This window comes from Amblyomma americanum, chromosome 8 (assembly GCF_052857255.1).
Source record: "Amblyomma americanum isolate KBUSLIRL-KWMA chromosome 8, ASM5285725v1, whole genome shotgun sequence".
NCBI lineage: Eukaryota > Metazoa > Arthropoda > Arachnida > Ixodida > Ixodidae > Amblyomma > Amblyomma americanum.
This window is the reverse complement of record NC_135504.1, coordinates 100,559,113-100,563,867: the sequence shown is the minus strand read 5'-3', so window position 1 is coordinate 100,563,867 and position 4,755 is coordinate 100,559,113. Positions and strand designations below refer to the sequence as shown.

The 4,755-nt window shown below is 49.3% G+C and overlaps 1 non-coding gene across 1 annotated transcript; it reads right to left on the bottom strand.

The window, feature by feature from the left end:
- Positions 1 to 440: 440 nt before the first annotated feature.
- LOC144102870 (U1 spliceosomal RNA) lies at positions 441 to 601 on the bottom strand. The gene has a single exon (XR_013308249.1). It is a non-coding gene; the product is annotated as a U1 spliceosomal RNA (small nuclear RNA).
- Positions 602 to 4,755: the final 4,154 nt, after the last annotated feature.

Genomic DNA, 4,755 nt, shown 5'->3' with positions numbered 1-4,755 from the left:
ATTTTCCGTACCAAAAAATCAGCAAAAAGATGGCTGCGTTTTTATTGAGGCAAAACACACAGGCGCCCGTGTGCTGCGCGATGCCAGTGCACGTTAAAGATCCCCAGGGGGTCGAAATTATTCCGGAGCCCTCTACTACAGAACCTCTCTCTACCTTCCTTCTTTAACTCCCTCCTTTACCCCTTCCCTTAGGGCGCCGTCCAGGTGTCCAACGATATATGAGACAGATACTGCGCCATTTCCTTTCCCCCAAAACCAATTATTATTACATTGAAGGACGTGAGTATATAATAACCCAAGGTAAGCGCGTTTTTTTTGCCCACTATTTGAGGCGGCCAGTAGTAGCCGTCGGAATCACTTGAAAACCACATATCGGGGCGTTTTACACCTACACGGAAATAACTTCTGCGCTACTGTCTCTTTTTTGATTATGTCATGGCAGTGGCTGGCGCGGACGCCGAGCCCCACTACCAAAAATTACATGCCCCACCTACCCCACTTAGGAGTAGTGGCGCGCTTCAGCCAGCCGAAGTGCAATGGAAGGCATCGGCACGGGGCCCCGACCTTCATGATCGCCGGTGACCCGACACCAGGTAAGTATGCTGACGAAACCACAGACGAACGCACGCCATGCTAGAGGCCCCGCTATCTCGCACCAGTGAGAAAAGCGCTTGTTGCGCCATTTCGGGCGCCAAGCTAACAATACTTACGCTGAAAAGCCATCTACTGAACACAGTGAAACGGTGAGCAGAAATGTGTGATTCAATGTTTGGGCAATCGATCTAATATAAAGTCAGTTGTTATAAATATTACGCAAGGAAACGCAGGGCTGGAATGCGTAAAGGGGATGCATTGATGTGCTGTGGCGCATTGCTTGATGACCTGTTGTCTTGGGAAATACGAGCACACCCGCTGCGGTGGTTAAGTTGGCTACCGAGCACGGTTGCTGCGCATGAGCTAGGTGGTAGTGGTTTTATTGGGAGTGGTTTTGGTTGGTAACAACTTTATTACAAAGTCCAGCAGAGCTTTCGCCGACGGAGCCTTAGGTCTCCCACGTGGGGACGTCGAGGTGTTGCCTCGCCGTCGCCTCGCGGCCCTGCTGGACGGCCCAGAGTTGGTCTCCGAGTCTGGGGCTGCGCAAGGCAGCTGCCCACCGCGGCGGGAGGGTTCCAGAGTTAGAACCGTCAGGGTTTTTGCTACAGTCCCAGAGCATGTGGGGTAAAGTTGCTATAGCAGTGTGGCAGACCTTGGATATATTTGTCGGGTATGCTCCAGGGTAGAGTCTGTGGTATTGTGCCGGGTTGGGGTACGTGAGCGTCTGCAGTTGTCTGAGGGCCACCGCGTGCGCCCTGTCCAGCTTGTCGTTGGGCGGAGGGAAGGTTTAGTGGGACAGGCAGAGGGCATTGGTAATTTTGTTGTAGCTGGCCAAACAGTCTTTGTTGATGTCCCATGGACGACGGTCGCCGACGCGGTTCGCGAGTTCGGGCGCCTTGGCGTGTGCCGTCTCGTTTAGGTTGCGATATGTTCTCGATACTTCTCCCATGAGCGCCGGGAACCACTGGATTCTGGTTTGAAAAGCTTCCTCCCACTGGTCTTTTCGATTGCTCAGGATTCGGGCCGCTGTCTGTGAGATCCGTCCTTTGGCGAAATTTTTGACCGTTTGTCGCGAGTGGCAGAGAACTGTGGTGCACGTCGGATCCGTGAGGGCGAGGGCCACCGCCGCTTCCTCCGCATCTTCTGCGCGCTCGCACGCTACACTTGCCGTTATGCGCGTTTCGCCACTCGAATCGACGACTGCAACCGCGAATCGCGAGCGTTCTGCGTATTCCGCGGCGTCAACAAACCTTGTCCCCGTCTCGACTCCGTGGCTGTATAGGAGAGCTCTGGCACTGGCCACTGTTCTTCCCCGGTGGCGGTGGTGGGAACTTTATTACATACAGGGGAGTTTAGGCGATGCAGCGATGGCGTAGAGCGATGCAGCGATGGCGTAGAGGTAGAACATCCGCCTCGCGTGCAAGAGGACCGGGGTTCAAATCCTGGTGCCGCGCAACTCTCCACCGGGTTTAAAAAAAAAAAATCCGCGTGTCGATGGAATTGCATAACCATAACCAAGCCTGGAGTGCGGCCTTATCTCGGTGACCAGAACCGACAACGCACTCTCTCACCAGAGCAGGATTTGGCCACCCTGGTTTAGTACTTGGCCACAACCTTCTATGATCAAACCAATTAACCCTCGGCCCTCAGTCCCCAGCGGCTGCAGAGCAACTGACCACGGCGGCGGTCAGACCTGTGACGCAGCGGAGGGTGCTAAGAATCTCTGGCTCCGGACAGGCCGCCATTGGAATCTGAACCTGGCAACATTTAACGCTAGAACTTTAGCTAGTGAGGCTAGCCTAGCAGTGCTGCTTGAGGAACTAGCGGGAATTAAATGGGATGTGATAGGGCTTAGCGAAGTTAGGAGGACAGGTGAGGCGTATACAGTACTAAAGGAGGGACACATACTGTGCTATCGCGGGTTAGAGGATAGACGAGAACTAGGTGTGGGTCTCCTCATTAATAAGGATATAGCTGGCAACGTAGAGGAGCTCTGCAGTATTAACGAGAGGGTAGCAGCTGTAGTAATTAGGCTCAATAGGAGGTACAAGCTGAAAGTGGTGCAGGCCTACGCACCCACATCCAGCCATGATGACCAGATCGTTGAAAGCTTCTGTGAGGACGTAGAATCAGCAATGAATAAAGCAAAATCGCAGTACACTGTACTGATGGCCGACTTCAATGCGAAGGGGGGGCAAGAAGCAGGCTGACGACAACGCGGTAGGTGACTATGGGATAGGCTCTAGAAATAGCAGGGGAGAGTTATTAGTCGAATTCGCGGATAGAAATAATTTACGGATCATGAATACCTTCTTCCGCAAACGAGAAAACAGGAAGTGGACCTGGAAGAGCCCCAATGGTGAGATTAAAAATGAAATCGACTTCATACTATGCGCTAAACCTGGCATCATTCAGGATGTGGCCGTCCTCGGAAGGGTGCGTTCCAGCGACCATATAATGGTAAGGTCTAGAATTAGCTTAGACTTGAAGAGGGAACGGAAGGAGCTAGCGAAGAAGAAGACCATTAACGAGTTAGCCGTAAGAGGAGTTTAGGATAGCGCTGCAAAACAGATATTCGGCTTTAACTGAGCAAGATGATCTTGATGTTCATTCGATGCACGATAACCTGACATCAATAATTACGGAAGTGCGCAGTAGAAGTAGGCGGTAGGACCGTTCGAAAAGATACCGGGAAGCTATCTCAGGTGACGAAAGATCTGATTAAGAAGCGCCAAAACATGAAGGCGTCTAACACTACCGATAGAATAGAACTAATGGAGCTATCAAAGTTAATAAATAAGCGCAAGGTAGCCGACATAAGGAAGTTTAATATGGAGAGAATCGAGCATGCTATAAAGAACGGAGGTAGCCTAAAAACAGTGAAGAGGAAACTAGGCATAGGAAAAAACCAGATGTATGCATTAAGAGACAAGCAGGGCAATGTCATTAGCAATATGGATAAGATTGTTAACGTAGCCGAAGAGTTCTACACAGACCTGTACAGTAGCCAATGTAATCAGAGCGCTAATGAGAAAGACAGCAGTGCACAGCAATGCGTCATCCCGCCCAGTAACGAAAGATGAAGTAAAGAAAGCCTTAGAAGCAATGAAAAGGGGAAAAGCAGCTGGGGAGGATCAGGTAACAGCAGATCTGTTGAAGGAAGGAGGGGACATCGTGCTAGAAAAACTAGCCACCCTGTATACGCAATGCCTTATGACCTCAACTGTACCAGAAGCTTGAAAGAATGCAAACATTATCTTAATTCATAAGAAGGGAGGACGCCAAGGACTTGAAAAATTACAGGCCGATCAGCTTACTATCCGTTGCCTACAAAGTATTTACTAAGGTAATCGCTAATAGAGTCAGGGCAACGTTAGACTTTAATCAACCAAATGATCAGGCAGGCTTTCGTAAAGGATATTCCACAATAGATCATATTCACACTATCAATCAGGTGATAGAAAAATGCGCAGAATATAACCAACCTTTATATATAGCTTTCATTGATTACGAGAAAGCATTCGACTCAGTGGAAACCTCAGCAGTCATACAGGCATTGCGTAATCAGGGGTAGAAGAGCCTTATGTCAAAATACTGGAAGATATATATAGCAACTGCACAGCTACTATAGTCCTCCATAAAGTCAGAAATAAAATTCCAATAAGGAAGGGCGTCAGGCAAGGAGACACGATCTCGCCAATGCTGTTCACCGCATGTTTGCAGGAGGTATTTCGAAGCCTGAATTGGGAACAGTTGGGGAATAAGAATAAATGGAGAATACCTAAATAATCTGCGATTTGCTGATGGCATTGCCTTGCTGAGTCCACTCAGGAGGTGAACTGCAAATCATGATCAACGAGTTAGACAGGCAGAGCAGATCAATGGGTCTAAAAATTAACATGCAGAAAACCAAGGTAATGTTCAACAGCCTAGCAAGGGAACAACAGTTCACAATTGGCAGCGAGAGCCTAGAAATTGTGCCGGAATACGTCTACTTAGGGCAGGTAGTGACAGCTGATCCAGATCATGAGAAGGAGATAACTAGAAGGATAAGAATGGGCTGGAGCGCATATGGCAAATTCTCGCAGATCATGAGTGGCAGTTTACCAATTTCCCTCAAGAGGAAAGTGTACAACAGCATAATCTTACCGGTACTCACCT